Source organism: Rhinatrema bivittatum, chromosome 13 (assembly GCF_901001135.1).
Source record: "Rhinatrema bivittatum chromosome 13, aRhiBiv1.1, whole genome shotgun sequence".
Taxonomy (NCBI): Eukaryota; Metazoa; Chordata; class Amphibia; order Gymnophiona; family Rhinatrematidae; genus Rhinatrema; species Rhinatrema bivittatum.
The window spans coordinates 83,536,079-83,555,349 of record NC_042627.1 but is presented as its reverse complement, the minus strand read 5'-3'; the positions used below and the strand labels follow the sequence as shown (position 1 = coordinate 83,555,349).

At 41.6% G+C, this 19,271-nt stretch overlaps 1 protein-coding gene across 3 annotated transcripts in view; it reads right to left on the bottom strand.

Annotated features, from left to right (window-relative positions):
• ZFAND6 (zinc finger AN1-type containing 6) overlaps positions 1-18,456 on the bottom strand; it is a 39,917-nt gene extending 21,461 nt beyond the window's left edge. Inside the window, exons 1-3 of one of the 3 annotated variants that reach the window (XM_029574794.1) lie at positions 18,226-18,456; positions 12,234-12,419; positions 10,750-10,815 (exon numbers count right to left, since the gene is read on the bottom strand). The gene's annotated coding sequence lies outside the window, so the exon portion shown is untranslated. The remainder of the gene's footprint in view (positions 1-10,749; positions 10,816-12,233; positions 12,420-18,225) is intronic. The other 2 variants (XM_029574793.1, XM_029574796.1) reach the window with 2 other exon arrangements.
• Between the last annotated feature and the right edge of the window lie 815 nt (positions 18,457-19,271).

Below are 19,271 nucleotides of genomic sequence, written 5' to 3'. Positions count from 1 at the left end.
TTTCTATTGAAATAGTCGGCTCAGTGCGCTGCGGCAATCAAAAAAGCAAACAGAATGTTGGGAATTATTAGAAAGGGAATGGTGAATAAAACGGAAAATGTCATAATGCCTCTGTATCGCTCCATGGTGAGACCACACCTTGAATACTGTGTACAATTCTGGTCACCGCATCTCAAAAAAGATATAATTGCGATGGAGAAGGTACAGAGAAGGGCAACCAAAATGATAAGGGGAATGGAACAGCTCCCCTATGAGGAAAGACTAAAGAGGTTAGGACTGTTCAGCTTGGAGAAGAGACGGCTGAGGGGGGATATGATAGAGGTGTTTAAAATCATGAAAGGTCTTGAATGGGTCGTTTACTCTTTCAGATAATAAAAGTATTAGGGGGGCACTCCATGAAGTTAGCAAGTAGCACAATTAAAGTTGTGAGAAAATTCTTTCATTCAATGCACAATTAAGCTGTGGAATTTATTGGCAGAGGATGTGGTTAGGGCAGTGACATCCGATACAGTAAAAATCGCGGGAAAGCAGGCGAGCGCCCGCTCTCCTGGTGAGAGCACAGGCCACTCTCCTGTGCGCGCAATTCAGAAAAATAATTTATTCAAATTAGGGCCCCCAGTAAAAAGAGGCACTAGGGACACTAGCGCATCCCTAGTGCCTCTTTTTGGACAGGAGCAGCGGCTGTCACCGGGTTTGACAGCCAACGCTCAATTTTGCTGGCGTCTGTTCTCAAACCGGACGCCGGCAAAACTCAGCGTTCGGTTTTCAACCCGCAAGCCGATTTAAAAAATTTTTTTTTAATTAATTTTAAACTTTTGGGACCTCCGACTTAATATCACCATGATATTAAGTCGGAGGGTGCACAGAAAAGCAATTTTTACTGCTTTTCTGTACACTTTCCCGGTGCCAGCAGAAATTAACGCCAGCCTTTGGGTGCACGCTAATTTCTGAAAGTAAAATGTGCGGCTCGCTGCCTTCCCACCTGGTCACCTTGACATTGTTGTTCATTAGCCAATTGCGTGGGTTGGGAGGCAAAGAGGAATATGTATTGCCTGTCTCTCTTCCACCACCACCACCCCCACTAATCCAGTGTTTTCCAACCCTCTCCTGGAGAGACACCTATTCAGTTGGATTTTCAGGATTGCCATAATGAATATGCATGAGGCAGATTGCATGCGCTGGGTCTTCAATGTATGCAAATGTATCTCATGCATATTCATTATAGAAATCCTGAACATCTAATTGGACATGTGTGCGTCCAGGAGAGGGTTGGCAAACATTGCACATCCACACTCCCTTCCTTCCCCCTTTAGATACGATCCAATGTTCTTCCCCTTCCTCTTTCCTGACCCCAGCTCTCTTTGCTCCCACTCCCCATTCAAATTACAGCTCCCTGACTTGTACACCCTCAACTGAATGAGTCCAAGTCCTGGAACCACAGACTGAGTTGTCTGTTGCAGCCCCTCTACAGTTTCTCCCCCTATGCTGCCTGCAGTGTAAGTGATCCAGACTTACCCCTCCGCTATCTGTAGGCTTACTGAAGGGGGGGGGGGGGGGGGGGGGAGTGGCTGGAGCAGTAAACAGTGAGACCTGGGAATCAATTCAAACTCCAGAGAGTTCCTGGAATGACCTAAAGGAGAAGCACCCCTTTGCGTACCTCTTCAATTGACCTTTGAGGGATGAGGGGTGGTACTGAATGTGATTACTAGATCACAGTGACGTCAAGTTATCAGCCGGGCTGGTGAGTAATGTGTGTGTAGAGAACTTCAATGATGAACATTCTGACTTTGAGGTTATCTGTTACAAGGAAAATATGATGGACCATATTAACTCTTTCTATGCAAAGCAAGCACTATGTGGTCAGGGGGAGCCTGCAGAAGTCTGCAAGATATCTGTTGAATTCATGTTAAATGGCACTTGATTAGGGATTTATTGTTGGAGAATAAGTTAGGTTTTTAATGCATCATTGAGTGGCTTAAGGAAACAGATGAGGATGTGCTATCACACTTATTACCTGCTACATTATAACACCAACCGCAAATTGATGACCTTGGGGGAGGTGTGGGGATTATTATTAGACTCCATTCAAACCTAATAACTTCCCATAGTGAATCACATCGTGACCAACAGTGACCAATTCAGGTCACAACTACCTGGCAGGATCCCAAACAGTAAATAGTTCCCATGCTGCTAATCTCAGTTATAAGTGATGGCAATTCCTTGTCTATCTTTATTTAAAATTAATGATTCACTTATGCATAGGTACTAAGCAAGGTACAGGTAAAACAATCATAAAAACATGGATCTCACAACAAAACTTAAAATGTAAAATCTTGTATGCTCCATTGAACGTTAGAAGCTTTCAGAAGATATGAATAATAAGCCTGTGCATCGGGAAGAGTTTTCCATGAAATGTGGTATCCTCTATTGTGAGATAGTTGTAACTTAAATTTTATTATGCGGTCTCTTTCAAAATTCAAGGCCAATTTATTAACAATGAGCCATTTCTAAATAGTTGATAAACAGATCTTCACTAGTTCAACTGTTTCTGACCGCAACAGAAGAAAACATATAAAACTGTATATCATCTGCACACAGTTTATACCTATCACAGAGTCTAGCAAGAATTTTACATAATGGCAATGATTTTCAATCTCTACCTAGCCCCAAGACAACCACACTGATGTTGTACCTTTTTGAGCTTTTATTACCAATCTGGTTGTGAGAGAAAAAGATTCAAACCAGAGCAGAACAGAGCCAGTTATGCCATATTCTCTCAAACGATACAGGATAGGATGGTCCATTAAATTGATTGCTGATGAGATTATCAAGAGACACTAGAATATAGCTATTGTCCTCATCTCCGACTGCCAGCATGATTAAGAGGTATCCACAGTGCGACCTTATCTTGAGTATTGTGTTCAGTTCTGATCACATTTCAAGAAAGATATAGCAGAATTAGAAAAGGTACAGAGAAGGGTGACAAATGATAAAAGAGGATGAAACAATTCCCCTATGAGGAAAGGCTAAAGAGATTAGGACTCTTCAGCTTAGAGAAGAGACGGCTGTGGGGAGATATGATAGAGGTCTATAAAACAATGAGTGGAATGGAATGAGTAAGTGTTAATCAGTTGTTTACTCTTTTGAAAAGTACAAAGACCAGGGGACACACAATGAAGTTACTGGGTAATACATTTAAAACTAATAAGAGAAAATATGTTTTTACTCAAGACATAATTAAGCTCTGGAATTCATTGCCAGAGGATGTGGTGAAAGTTATTAGTATAGCTGCATTTAAAAAAAGGTTTGGACAAATTACTGGAGGAAAAGTCCATTAACCATTATTAAGGCAGTGTTGCAAAAATCCACTGCTTATTCTTGGGATAAGCAGCTTCGAATCTATCCACCCCCTTGGGATCCTGCCAGGTACTTGTGACTTGGCTTGGCCAGGGTTGGAAACAAGATACTGGGCTTGATGGATCCTTGGTCTGAGACAATATGGCAAGTCTTATGTTCTTATAAGGTGAGGTGAAAGAGGAAAATAGGAAAAAGCATCAGCAAGTTAGATGTAAAATATTTATAAGGTGGGCTAAAAGATAATTTGAAAAGAACTGGCCTTAAAGGCAAACACTTGTAATAAAAACTTTTTTAAAATATATCTGAAGCAGGAAGCCTGCAAGGGAGTCGTTTGGACCATTAGAAGATCAAGGGGTTAAAGGGGCACCTAGGGAAGATAAGACCATTGCGGGAAGACCTGAATGAATTCTTTGCTTCATCGTTTACTAATGACCTGTGATGGAAACTGTATTCAATGGTGATGATTCAGGAAAACTGATACAAATTCTTGCCTATAACTATTTCTAGCCAAAATGAAACAAACATTCTCGGAGTGCACTGTTTGGTGAATTTCGGCATTTTCTCCCAGCATGCCTTAATTGTTTTTTGTTTTGCATCTCTAGGTCAAATCAAGGGACCCTACCATGTTCAAAACATAAGCCTTTCCTTGTGTGTACTTGATTTTTGCTTGACAGACAATATAAAATCAAAGGAGCTAGATTATCAGAAGAAGAAAAATCTAATTCATTTTTTCCTTTTCCCATTCTTTTTTAAAATTTACCAGGTCAATAGGCCCATTTACATAAAAACAAAAGAAATGCCATACTGGGTCAGACCAAGGGTTCAGCAAGCCCAGCATCCTGTTTCCAACAGTGGCCAATCCAAGTCACAAGTACCTGGCAATTACCCAAACATTAGATAGATCACAAGCTACTATTGCTTATTTATTACTGTAATAGCAGTTAATGGATTTATCCTCTAGGAACTTATCCAAACCTTTTTAAATCCAGTTACACTAACTGCTGTAACCACATCCTCTGGCAATGAATTCCAGAGCTTAACTATGCGCGGAGTGAAAAAATGTTTTCTTTAATTTGTTTTAAATGAGCTACTTGCTAACTTCATGGAGTGCTCCCTGGTCCTTCTATTATCTAAGAGAGTAAATAACTGATTTACATTAACTTGTTCAAGTCCTTTCATGATTCTGTAGACTTCTATCATATCACCCCCTCAGTCATGAGGGAAGGGCCTTGGGCTGCTACTTTAAGAATTAAATTTGGAAGGATGGAGGGGTGGAAAAGAAGATAGAAAGCAGGCACGAGCCCCAATGTTTTAATTATTTTGTGGGCAAAGTGGGGGGCGGTGGATTGCCCTGCTTGCTTCTATTACCCATTTTTACTTAACTGGATGGTTATGCTTCAGTATACCTGGATACATTTAGCTCTGAGGCAATCCTATAATTATTTGTATTCCTTAGCTAGGTAATACTAAATATCAATGCTACAGACTAAGTATGGCTCACTCCAGAATGCCCTTAATTTATCCAGATATATTTTACCCGGCTTCACCAGGCAACTTGGGGGCATTCAGAATGGCAGCAATTTAAAAGCCTGAGATTCAAACTATGTCCCAACTTAGCCAGGCAAATCCCTATATCCCTCAGAATCTGATGGCACATAATGACTAAGATCCATCTAGTCTGTCCAGTTTGCTTCCTTTTGCAATGTCAGATCCTGATTTCTGGCTTCCCTTCTTCGCAAATGGGTATTCCCTGCATGTGGTCCCAGGTCTTCCTGAATTCCACCACCTCCATTGGAAGGCTGTTTCAAAAATGTTCTAATATTACCCTCAAGTCTACCCCTTTGAACCTCTATCATGGCCTCTTGTTCGAGAACTTCCTGTCCACTGCATTATTTATATCTTCAAATTATTTGAATGTCTCTCAGATCCCCCTTTCCTTTTCTGGTATATACATCTGTTTCTCTCTCATCTTATATGGCTTTTTCTGTAAATCCTGCACTATTTTGGCAGGCTCTTCTCTGAAAAGTCTAAATTACTTTGAAGGTACAACATCCAGAATTGGACAATATTTTAGGTGAGGTCTCCCCTATGAACTGTACCCAGGCACAATCTCTTCCTGATTTTCTACTTATGCTTCTCCCTAAGCACCCAGCATCTCTCTGGTTCTGACCACTGTGGTCTCGCACTGTTTTGCTACTTTGAGAACATCAGACATAATCAGCCCAAGGTCTCTTCTAGTTAATGCACATCGGTTCTGCTGCCTTTAATTTTTGCAACCCAAATATAGTATTGTGAACTTTTTGCATGAAAATTGAGCTGCCAAGCAGACCACTCCAAACTTTCTCATATCATTCCTCATTCTGCTATCGAGTCCCTCAGGGATCCACTTGATGCAGATGTCTGTGTCATTGCAGAAGGACATTTTTTCTTCCAACATCGATACTGGGCTTGATGGACCCTTGGTCTGACCCAATATGGCATGTTCTTATGTTTAATATTTTTCAGCAATAAATTCCCGGGTTTTTGCAAAGGTGAAAATCAGTTTCAATTGATGTTTCAGCCTAATTTCAAAAACATAGCTACATGATGCTTTCCAGTATTTTCTTCTCTAGAAGACAGATAGTGGGGCATGCACAGGAGATGGGCCCAGACCCTATATGCAGCAAAAAGGTGCAGGAGCTGCAGTCATGACTATATGTCCACACCATAGGAGGGAAAAGGAAACTGCTGATGGAGTAAAGGAGATTGGACCCAGCACTCATGGAGGGAGACTGCAATAGAGGGAGTCCCAGAGTTGGGAAGGAAGGCCAAACCTACAGCTGGAGCCGCAGCCGAGTGGGGAGGCACAGGGGACAATTCATTTCTGGGAGGAAAGGGGAACGTTGGGAGGATGATAAAAAAAATAAATAAAGGATGATGTGTGGAGAAGGGAAAGAGGAGGTAAGACACTGGATAAGGAGGAAGGGTAGAGGGTAGAGGAAAACTGCTGGGAAAAGGAATGGTAAATATGAAAGATGCTAAAAAAAGAGGGGGAGAACTGAAAGGTGATACTGGGCAAGAAAAGAAATCATTAAAATACTCATCCAGCCTTGTCAATGATTTTGAAAGTTATGTGGTCCGCCTCATAAAATGTTTGGGAATCTCTGTTCTAGGAGCGTAATCTGATTATATTTATAAATTTTTCACTGTCCTGGCTTCTGCCCATCAAAATAAACTCTGATATTTACCCAGAAAAATGTTCCTAAGAGATAATGTATTAGTGAGAGCAATAATTATTTATAAAGACAGAACAACTCAGTAATCAAAGAGAATATTCAGTAAAAATATGATTATCAGTAAATGCTCATATATTATTTATGAGTAAATTTGATCAAGTATTATCTAAGAAGGATATAGAAGAAAAAAATGGTTGTTACCCATAGACTGTTTCTGGCCTGGGACCGCCATCTGCTGATGCAGGTTAGATGAGCAGTGCCAAGCTTACAATTAACAAATACATACCTTTTATTTGTTTACAAGATATTATAAAACAAGTTTAGGTATGTAAAAACAGTAGCATTTGGATGATAACTTTTAAACAGCTGCATGGGAGCATATGTACACTTGTATGTTGGCTCTCGTGAATAGATGCGGCCATTTTATAACAAATGCGCATATATGCCATTAGCAATGGTAACATGGAATAGATTTAGTTTTTGGGTACTTGCCAGGTTCTTATGGCCTGGATTGGCCACTGTTGGAAACAGGATGCTGGGCTTGATGGACCCTTGGTCTGACCCAGTATGGCATTTTCTTATGTTCTTATGTGCGCACGTTATAAAATAGGCTGTACACATATAGATGTGCGCATATGTCGCCTTTACCACGTAAGTGGAGGGATTTTAGAAAACGTGCACCGATGCAATTGCCAGTTTCCCTACTTTTTTTCTAGTTCGGCCAAGTAAAAAATAGAACTTCTCAACCCCCCTACTTAACTAGCTTACCTTTTATCTTGTTAGCCCCAACCCTTAAAATCCCGCTAACCTCTTTAGTTTTTTTTGTTTCAGGACTTACATGCCATCCATAGCAGAAGTAAAGTTATGCAGTAGGGGACCCCAGCATGCTTGTGCACGTAAATACTTATGCATAGATGTCATTGAGAAATCTTGGAACCCCCATGTGCCGCCCAGACCGCGCCCACACTCTGCCCCTTTTCTGAAAATTTTTTGTGCGCATATCGGGAGATATGCATGTACTCATGCGCTTTTTAAAATCCGCGTGGTGTGTGCCAACCCAACTTCTGTGCATATCTCTTGGCTTTGGTGCACGTAGGCCTTTTAAAATTCACCATATAATCTCTAGCAATGTTTAAAAGCACAGGTAAAGAGCACAGAATATCTATACTTTTTAAATTCTTCAGAAATAGACAAGGATACACAAAGTCTACCTGTTATCATTTATGTCTAATAACTTATAAAATTAGTCTGTTTAGGTATATTGACATTAAATGAGCAATATTTTATTTCACCTAGCACTAAGTATTGGCCTTCAATCTATTGCAGAAGAAACTGTTTATCTATAAAAAGAAAAAAATATGCCAATTAGTGACTAAGAGAACTTGGTATTCCCCTGTTTTCTGAGACATAAGCCAGTTCTGCAACATCCTCCAAGTCTCTCAGCAAGGTAATTTGGGGCTGTACCTTTTGTTAGGGTTTCGCTAAGGAACTCCATTATCTGTTTACTGGTCATCTTTGCGTGTCTTGGTGTAAAGACCTCTATCATATCCCCCCCCTCAGCAGTCTCTTCTCCAAGCTGAACAGCCCTAACCTCTTTAGTCTTTCCTCATAGGGGAGCTGTTCCATCCCCTTTATCATTTTGGTCGCCCTTCTCTGTACCTTCTCCATCGCAATTATATCTTTTTTGAGATGCGGTGACCAGAATTGTACACTGTATTCAAGGTGCGGTCTCACCATGGAGCAATACAGAGGCATGACATCCTCTGTTTTAATAACCATTCCTTTCCTAATACCAAACATTCTGCTTGCTTTTTTGACAGCTGCAGCACACGATTGCCTCAAAAGCGCTGGGGGGCATAGAGCACCCTAGGACAAAGATCATACCGCGGTGAAAGCTTGTGGTAACTCACACAATGAGTAGCTGCTAACAGCTGCAGAAAACACACATATGCTCTGGCTGTTGCTTAAGTGCACTTTATTTACGGTAGAATTACCTTCAAACAATCTGGCAGCACACCTTCACTTCAGGTATCAAACAATATCACTCGTCTTACTTCAGGAATGGCACATCACAGGGCTTCATCTCAGATGTATCCCCTTCTTGCAGTTTAATCACGAGCTGGGGATCTCTAGGCTCTCTGTCATAGGACACATCTTGTTTCACCCCCTTGCCACTGATCCCACCTTCTGGGTTGGTTATTACATCCCCTAGATCCTGGTTCCTCCCCGGGTCCTATGATATGGGTAAGGCCCAAAGGATCAAGGCCAAAATTGCAGAATACTTTGCTCAGGATCTTTTCTGTGTGTACCGCTTTTTCACCATTTGTAACATTCTTCAAATCTCCTGTTAACCTCTGCCACCAAATGTGATTAGGTTATAATACTTCTTAGAATATCACAAACCATTCCAAAGCTTCCATGGGTAAATATTAAGCCCGTTTTAAAGGCTATGCCTATCCCATTCTTCTGATATATTGTCCATAACGTGTCCCCATTTCCAGACTTTAGGACAACACCCACTGATTTGGCGTATTGGGCTGATATTGTAGATTCCCACATAGTGGCTTCTAATGGAGTCTGTGCACAGGAGCTGGCAACCAGTGCATTGACTTTTCTCAGTCTAATATCTGGATTCAACTCTTTCAAATCCAGCAATCTTACTTCCTAGCCATATCACAATATCCCTAATATTAGAGGGTGTCGATCCAATTACAGCCCTTAGAGTTATTGGCAGTGTGACTATTACAGCTGGTGCAGCCATTTTTACTGTAGACCTCATATCTCCTATAATACTTCTCATTAATGCGCTTTCAATTCTACACTGATCAGCATTTAAATTAGCCACCTCAGCTGCTATAGCTGGGGAGAATCTTGTTTAGCAACAGGACTGCATCTCAAAAAAGATATAGTTGCAGTGGAGAAGGTACAGAGAAGGGCGACCAAAATGATAAAAGGGGATGGAACAGCTCCCTATGAGGAAAGACTAAAGAGGTTAGGGCTGTTCAGCTTGGAGATGAGATGGCTGAGGGGGGATATGATAGAGGTCTTTAAAATCATGAGAGGTCTAGAATGGGTGAAGGTGAATCAGTTATTTACTCTTTTGGATAATAGAAAGACCAGAGGGCACTCCATGAAGTTAGCATGTGGCACATTTAAAGCTAACCAGAGAAAATTCTTTTTCACTCAACGCACAATGAAAGTCTGGAATTTGTTGCCAGAGGATGTGGTTACTGGCAATAGTGTAGCTGGGTTTAAAAAAGATTTGGATAAGTTCTTGGAGGAGAAGTCATTAACTGCTATTAATCAAGTTTACTTAAGGAATAGCCACTGCTATACTGGCATCAGTAGCATGGGATCTACTTAGGTTTGGGTACTTGCCAAGCACTTGTGGCCTGGATTGGCCACTGTTGGAAACAGGATGCTGGGCTTGATGGACCCTTGGTCTGACCCAGTATGACAATTTCTTATGTTCTTATGACCATGCCTGTTAATATGGCAGGAAAATCTAATGTTCCTCCTATCCAGCTGATACAGCCAGTGCCGTGGCAATAATAATTATTGAATTATGTCTATTTACTGCTACATTAACTATTCTCCAAGTGGTACTGGTAGTTGGACAGGAGGCTGTTGAATACATTTTAGAGTATGTAGTTCAACAGTTAAATACCATTCTCCTGCACTGCATCCCCCATGTTGTATTCTAAAAGTAACATTAACTCCATCTCCTAAAACAACATAAAAAACTTTGCGCAGTGGCTTCCACTAGGAATGCTAGCCAACCTCTGAATGCTTGAGCTATTGTGTAGGGCTTAACCCTGGTGTGTTTAAGTACTTAGGTTTGTTTTTGTTTTTTTTAAGAAAAAAGCCGCTTAATTTGTCTGATAATTGAGCGGTCCCATCTGGGATGCCAAATGTCTCAGGTTTATACTCGTCAGGCAGTTCTGAGTGAGAAAATCTTTAATAAGGCTTATCCGTATAGGTCACTCTCTCTCCTCAGGACCCCATGTCATGTGTGACATCATTGCTCCTAAGAGATAATTATTGCTCTTACTAATTCATTATTTATAAAGACTCAGTAATCAAAGAATATTCAGTAAAAGAATGATTATTATGAGTAAATGCTCATTCTTTGAGTAATCTTACTTAAGAGGGATACAGAAGAAAAAATAGTTCTTACCCATCGGTTAAGTGTTGTGGCCCCAGACTGCCATCTGCTGATGCAGGTTAGATGAGCAGTGCCAAGCTTACAATTGACAACAAATATGTAGTTTTGGTTTATTTACAAAAATGTAATGATTAAACAAATTCAGGTATGTAAAAACAGAAGCACATAATGTCTAAGAATGTTTAAAAACACAGATACAGAGCACATAATGTCTACATCTGAGGAATTAAAAAACAAAGTATAGATAAGGATACACAAATTGTTCCCGTTATTTACTTCTCTCTAATGACTTATAACATCAGTATATCTGTTCAGCTATATTGACATTAAATGAGCTATATTTTATTTCACCTAGCACTAAGTATTGGCCTTCAATCTATTGCAGAAGAAACTATTGTTTATCTTTGAAAAGGACAAAATATGCCAATTAGTGGCTAAAATAGAACTTGGTATCCCGTTTTCTTAGACGTGAGCCAGTTCTGGGACAAGTCTCTCTATGAGATAATTTGGGGGGGGGGGGGGGGGGGGGGGGGGGGTGGTAACCGTTGTATCTTTTGGTAAGGTTTTGCTAAAGAACTCCATAATCTGTTTGCTGGTCATCTTTGTGTGTCTTGGTGTAATGCCAAGGGCAGAGTATTCTGACTGCACTCCAGCTCCCTGAGAATAATCTCTCTATTTTATGCTGCATATGATTTCATAGGCAAAGCTGTTCTCTTAACAAGTAATGAGGGTCTTGATTCTAATTGTGTGGATCCCCAGAATATTGATTGGGGACCTTGTGACATCATCTCCCTCTTGTCTATCACTCAACCAGTTTCAAACCCACTCTTACAATATGAGTCTCCTAGCGAATCAAATTAAAATCACCTGCCTTTTCTGCTATAACTCAAAGAGAGATGTAGAATAAACCAATAATACAAGCAACATAAACAAATGTTATGCAATGAACAAAGAAAATTTTTGTAGAACAGCAACCGGCAAGATACATTATAAAATATAAAATACATATAAACTGAAATTGAAAATAGATCAAATCAGTGATAACAGATCACATTGTAAAAGCATTCTCAAACCGCCATGTTTTTGCCAAATTTCTAAGAGAAAGATATCTGTGGGTTAAATGAGGTCGTAGCAAAAACTTCCATAAACAAAGGCCAAGTAAACTTCACCTTCAACACATTGAAGGGTACTGATCAGTTTCATCTCAGATGACAGAGAAAGAGCAAAAAAGGCTTCTGCCGTTCTTAACGGGCACTCTATTACATATTAGGTTAAAGTGACCAGCCGTCATGTACTGAAGGCTGGCGTGATCAGATGTATCACCCTATCGTGCACTACTTGCAGATTTCACAGTTTTCTCCAGTAGTACTCGACTTGCAACCTCTTCTGGCTATTTATTTTACTTATTCATTTATTTGTTTACATTTATTAGGCATCCAACCAGAAAACTGTTTGGAGTATCTTCCAAAATGCAAATAAAACATTAATGCACTTACATCACTTCAAAATGCACACCCTGCTCCGGATCTGCAAGCCTTTGTGATTCAGCTCTCAGCAATGCCAGCAGCCAGGTGCTAATGTCAGCGTTTCCTAGCCCGGTCCCCGCCGCTCAGCATGCAGGAGGCACCGGGCGCTGTCTGTCCCTCCAAGCTTGCGCACTTTAAAAAGTTGGCTCACACCCACTGTATTGAAGAAAATGGGCACACAATCAAAAGGAAACTGGCTCAATTCTGATGATGGTCAAAACAAACTAACTGGGAGATGAATCAAGCTGTGGTAGGGCCCTAACGCAAGTTAAACAGTGAATATTGTGAGATATTTAGTATAGCCCTGTGCAGGGTCCCTCCCCTATTACAAGGAGCTGCATAAATGATTAATGCTAATCCATGCTCAGCAGTTCATTATTAGTCAATTGAGAAATCACTACTTGCCTGATAATTTCCAGTCAGATGAATTCAGAACAAGTGGATAATGCACCTCTATCAGCAGATGGAGATGGAGCAAGCTGACGTGCATACCCCTGTAATGACATCAGCCTGCCAATATTCTCTTCAAAAGCAACTGTGGACAGACTAGCAAAGCTTGATTAAACAGATAACCATTTCAACACTGAGCTCAGACAAGAATACATTAAACACTAGTCTAGAGACTAAACTAACACTTACCAGTAATCCCTGTAACACGTAGCCACTGAGGAGGATCATAATATAACTATTTGGCAGCCAAGGGAGGAAAGCTGGATTCATCTGACAGTCCTAAAGAAAAGGAAATGATCAACTAAGTAGTAATTTCTCATTTCTTAGTGTCCAGTCAGATGAATCCAGAACAAGTGGGATGTAGCCAAGCAACTTCCGAATAGGGCAGGAACTTGCCCGCGGTCCAGTCAAAACCGCATGCGCAAAGGCTGTGTCCTCCTGGGCTTGCACATCCATAAGATAATACCTGGAAAAAGTGTGCAAACAAGGATCACGTCACAGCTCGGCTTATGTTGACAGGGGACAACAATTTTACTTCCACCCAGGACACTGCCTGAGCCCTAGTGGAATGAGCCCCTGACCTGACTAGGTAACAGCTTCCCAGCATCATCGCCTGCAGCCATGACTACCCTCCTTAATCCAGAGAGCTATGGTAGCCCATGAGGCCAGATCTCCCTGCCTAGTACCGCCATGAAAGACAAAACAGGCAATCCATCTTCCATAAAGGCTTAGTAACCTCCAGATACCGGACAATGTCTCTTGACATCCAAGGCTCGTTAACAGACGATACTTCTCTACATCTATCTCTGTCCAGAGATGGCAGGGAGATTGACTCATTCAAATAAAAACAGTGACCACCTTTGGTAGAAAAACAGGGAACAGTATGCAGCTGTACCACCCCCAGAGTCACCAGGACAAATGTCTCCCGGCAAGACAAGACCTACAGTTTGGAAACCCTACGTGCAGAACAAATTAAGACTCCATAAGGACACCGAACCGCAAAGGAGGATGAAGATGTTTCACTCCTTTAAGGAAATGGACCACATCAAGATGTGCCAACAGGATCCACCATTCACCTGATCTCTTAAACAGGCAAGAGCCACTACTTGTATCTTTAAGGAATTAAGTAAGGGCCAAGCCTTTATTCAAGCCATCCTGCAAAAATACGAAAATGAGCAGGATCTTGACCTAACTAGGAAGAGTACCTTGATCTTCACACCGAGCCTCAAACACTTGCCAAACCCTCACATAGGCCAAGGAAGTGGAGAACTTTCTAGTTCTTAGCAAGGTAGAAATCACTGCCGCAGAGTATCCACATTTCAGCAAGCGAGCCCTTTCAAGGGCCATGCAGTAAGACAAAATCGAGTCAGATCTACATGAAAACCAGACCCTGCCGCAACAGATCCCTGTGCGCTGGAAGTCGAAGGGGTGATTCCTCCAGGAGCCACCGCAGATCCGCATACCATAGTCTCCTGGGTCAATTGGAACAACCAAGAGCACCATCCCTCTATGGCTCTCGATCCTTTGGGACTATTATACTCAACATGGGCCATAGAGGAAGGCATACAGCAACTTGTCTTCCAGCCACTCCTGCGACAATTTGAAAAGAAGTTGGCATTGCTTTTTAAAATATATCCGAAGTAGAAAGCCTGTGAGGGAGTCAGCTGGACCGTTAGATGATCAAGGGGCTAAAGGGGCACTTAGAGAAGATAAGGTCATTGCAGAAAGATTAAACGTTTCATTGCTTCGGTGTTTTACTGAAGAGAATATTGGAGCTAATCACGTTCCAGAGAAGGTTTTCATGAGTAATGATTCAGATGACTGAACCAAATCATGGGTGAACCTAGAAGATGTAGTAGGCCTGATTAACAAACTGAAGAGTAGTAATCACCTGGACCAGATGGTATACACCCCAGAGCTCTGAAAGAACTAAAAAATGAAATTTCAGACCTATTAGTAAAAAATGTGTAACCTATCATTAAAATCAGCCAATGTACCTGAAGATTGGAAGATGGCCAATGTAACCCCATATTTATTGTTTCCTGGATCACCCCTGGAGCCCTTTTTAGACTGGTGAGCCTGACTTCAGTGCCAGGAAAATTGGGGAAATTGTTATAAAGAATAAAATCACAAAAACATTTAGGTAAACATGGTTTGATGGGATACGTCCAGAATGTATTTACCCAAGGGAAGTCTTGCCTCACAAATCTCCTGCATTTTTTGAAGGGGTTAATAAACATGTGGATAAAGGTGAACCGGTAGATGTAGTGTACATGGATTTCCAGAAGGCGTTCAACAAATTCCCGCATGAGAGCCTTCTAAGAAAACTAAAAAGTCATGGGATAGGAGGCGATGTCCTTTTGTGGTTTTGCAAGCTGGTTAAACAGAAAACAGAAAGTAGGATTAAATGGTCAGTCTTCACAGTGGAAAAAGGTAAGCAGTGGAGTGCCTCAGGGATCTTGTACTTGGACCAGGGCTTTTTAATACATTTATAAATGATCTGGAAAGGGGAACGTCACACGAAGTGATTAAATTTGCAGATGACAAAAATTATGCAGAGTAGTTAAATCTCAAGCGTACCGTCATAAATTGCAGGAGGACCTTGCGAGACTGGAAGATTGGGGCTTCCAAATGGCAGATGAAATTTAATGTGGATAAGTGCAAGGTGTTGCATATAGGGAAAAATAACCCATGCTATAGTTACACAATGTTAGTTTCTATCTTAGGAGTTATCACCCAGGAAAGATCTAGGCATCATAGAGGATACACATTGAAACGTTGGCCCAGTGTGTGCTGTGGCGATCAAACAAACAGAATGTTGGGAATTATTAGGAAGGGAATGGGAAATAAAACAGAGCATGTCATAATGCCTCTGTATTGCTCCATGGTGAGACTGCACCTTGTGTGCAATTCTGGTCGCCGCATCTCAAAAAGGATATAGCTGCATTGGAGAAAATGCAGAGAAGAGCGACCAAAATGATAAGGGGAATAGAACGGGCTGCCCTATGAGGAAAGGTTAAAGAAGTTAGGGCTTTTCAGACAACTGAGGGGGATATGATAGAAGTCTACGAAATCATGAAAGGACTTGAACAAGTTAATGTAAATCGGTTATTTACTCTCTCAGATAATAGAAAGACCAGGGGGCACTCCATGAAGTTAGCAAGTAGCTTATTTAAAACATATTGAAGAAAATTCTCTCACTCAGTGTATAGTTAAACTCTGGAATTCATTGCCAGAGGATGTAGTTACAGCAGTCGGTGTAACTGGGTTTTAAAAAGTTGGATAAGTTCCTGGAGGATAAGAACATGCCATGTTGGGTCAGACCAAGGGTCCATCAAGCCCAGCATCCTGTTTCCAACAGTGGCCAATCCAGGCCATAAAGAACCTGGCAAGTATCCCAAACACTAAGTCTATTCCATGTTACCATTGCTAATGGCAGTGGCTATTCTCTAAGTCTATTCCATGCTACTGTTGCTAGTAACAGATAAAGCCATAAACTGCTATGACGGTAATTAATAAGCAATAGTAGCTTGAGATCTATTTAATGTTTGGGAACTTGCCAGGTACTTGTGACTGGGATTGGCCACTGTTGGACCCTTGGTCTGACCCAGTATGGAATGTTCTTATGACAATAACACAACTCAGATTGATCCCAAAGAAATGCGAGATCCAATCGATATGCTGGATGCTCCTCTGCTGCCTTAAGGACACCCTCCTCTTCCCCAGGAAATGCCTTGTGTTCCAGATGTGCTACAAACTGATCCCGAACATGTTCTGGGGAGGCCAAGGAAGAAGAGAACATGAGACACTCCAGGGCACGGAGTAGCTGCCTCTGGCACAAACACTGATATCAGATCATAATTGGTTTTCCTTAACTACAATGTATTTGAATGCTAAACATACTAATTTTCATTGTTTTATTTTTAGCCATTAAGCATTTAAGTGCTTCATCATCTGGCAGCTAACATTGATATGAAAATGATCCCTTTGTTGTATAAAATTAATCAAGTTTATTTTTATTTAAACAAAATTATTTCCTGGCCAGTTTCAATTTTATACCTCCCCCATCAGTAATCAGAGCAGGCACCTGTGGTGCACCATCAGGGTTTGGGATTGTGACATACTGTGGATAAAGCAAAGGTAAAATTTAGCCAGAAAGATGCTTAGCTGCATAGGGAGAAGAATGGTCACAGAAAAAGGGAGGTGATATTGCCCTGGTGAGACCTCACTGTGTACAGTTCTGGAGGATGCAGCTTCAGAGGGATATAAACAGGATGGAGTTGCTCCAGAAGTTGGCTGCTAAAATGGTCAGTGGTCTTCATTCTAAAGAATATGGGATTAGACAAACATCTAAACATGTACACTCTGGAGGAAAGGTGAGATAGGGGAGATATAATAGAGGCATTCAGATATCTCAAATGTTTCCATGCACAGGAGGTGAACCTTTTCAGTGGAAAGGAGGATCTAGAACGAGGGGTCATGCGAGGAGGTTGAAAGGTGGAAGACTCAGGAATAATCTTAGGAAACATTTCTTTACAGTGAGCCTGATGATGTGTGGAACAGCCTCTCAGTGGAGACAAAAACAGTATCTGAATTTAAGAAAGCATGGGATAAATACAGGCAATCTGTAAGAAAGTGATGAGAATTATCAAGCTAAATTAATTGGACTGATGGACAAAATGTTTCTGCCATCATGTTTCTCTGTTACATTCAGTAATTAGTAAAACAAAAACAAAAAAAATCACACCAACATTTTTCACATTCTGTTGTCCAAAAAAATACAACTCAAAATGCATTAACAAAGGAGTTTGTTTTACTTATCTACATAAAATGCTCCACATTTTCATCATGAAAGAATATAGAAATATTCCAAAAATGATAACTTTAAGAATAAAAATACAAAAAAAAGACTTGATTGCATAAGTCTTCCCAATCTTTGTAATAGCAAACTCAAAATTAGCTCGACTTGGCATGTAGTGCTAAATTAAATGCATTTCCTGTACTATGCAAAACACAAACATTAAAGAGATACAGATTTACCAAAACAGGTGAAATCAAAATTTCCTACAAAAAGAAATAGGAAAAACTGTATAATCATGGGAGAAACAGCAGCTATAGCAAGAAAACATGGATGCTGTACCCTTCTACCAGACCAGAAATGTAATCTTACCTGACAATACCAATACGTCTTTGTTATTTGTCTTCCATACTTTGCAATTCGTTACTTTTACCACTTTATTATTTTATTTTAACAACACAACATATACAAACTGTCATGCCAAGAAAGTTTCTGGAACCTGAAATTTGAGCAAGAAGATTGTCAAAGTGTGCTGAATGCCTTAACTGCTAATGCTGAAGGAAGGGGCAGCGGCAGGGGACCCAGCTGAATGAAAACCATCAGCAATCCCAGGATATTACAACCAACCCCAGACAGCACATTTGGGGAAGCTTTCGCATGAACAGGGGCTTGTGCACACGAGTGGCCCGGCCCGGCCCAGCCTTGCAGGCTCACCTGTCGTTTCCAGACTGCACGGGATGAAAAGGTCGGGATCTCCTTCTCACCCCCTTTCCACTCTCGCTGCAGCTCAAACCTGTCCCCGGCTCTCAGGATCTTTCCATACTTCTGTCCTCCGCGCCGCCTCTGCTCCCCCGTTACTGTATCCCTCCTCCTCTGTCGCCCTGTTACAATGTAGCTTTTCCCGCCTCCGCTCCCAGGCCCTGCCGGCTCACCCCCACCCCCAACCCCGGACCACGCAAATGACCAAACTAACTTTCCCCCTTCCGCTGCTCGCTGCAGCTGTCAGAAGCAGCAAGCTGCCGCTGATTGGCCGCCAGTGGATGCCGTCACTTCCTCCCTCTGATTATTACCGCAGAAGCGCCGCCGGAGTCGTCACAATCTGGGGCGTGGCTACATCCTGGAGGGACGGGGGACTACAAATCCCAGAACGCCCTAGGCACGGTTTGTGCCTGGGGGACTGGCGTGAATGTATTGCTGGTCTGTTGTAGTACAGCGAAGCGGCGTAGGCGAAACAGGGCCTTAGTACAGTGCAGAGTACAAAGCGGTGCACTGTGTGGAATGGTCATGGTGCACTTGATGCAATGGGAAATAGTGTGCTCATATCCAAAAGGGATGGGCCTCAGTTTATATATTTCGTCCAACTTAATCAAAACAAGTCTCCATTGTGCTATGGCACTATTCACAGTCACCTGGATTTTTTCCTTTGTATATTCTCCTCTTAATTCAGCAAAACTATTGCTGGGCCCTACCATGGCTCCCTTTGGACTCTGGGTAACATGGACCCAAAAAGTAGATGTCACCTCTGCAGTATCCCTACCTCAGCTGGTCTGAGCATTTGAATGGCAAATGAGTGTGGAAAAGTTCAAAGCGATGCACATGGAGAAAAATAATCCCACCTACAGTACAGAATGCTGGGATCTCATGGGAGAATCACCAGTCAGGAAAGAGACTTTGTGTAATGGTTGTACAACCCTGTGTGGTGGTGTAGTTGACTCAGCCACAAGGGCAACCTTTGGGGTCCTACACCAACCATGTGCGGA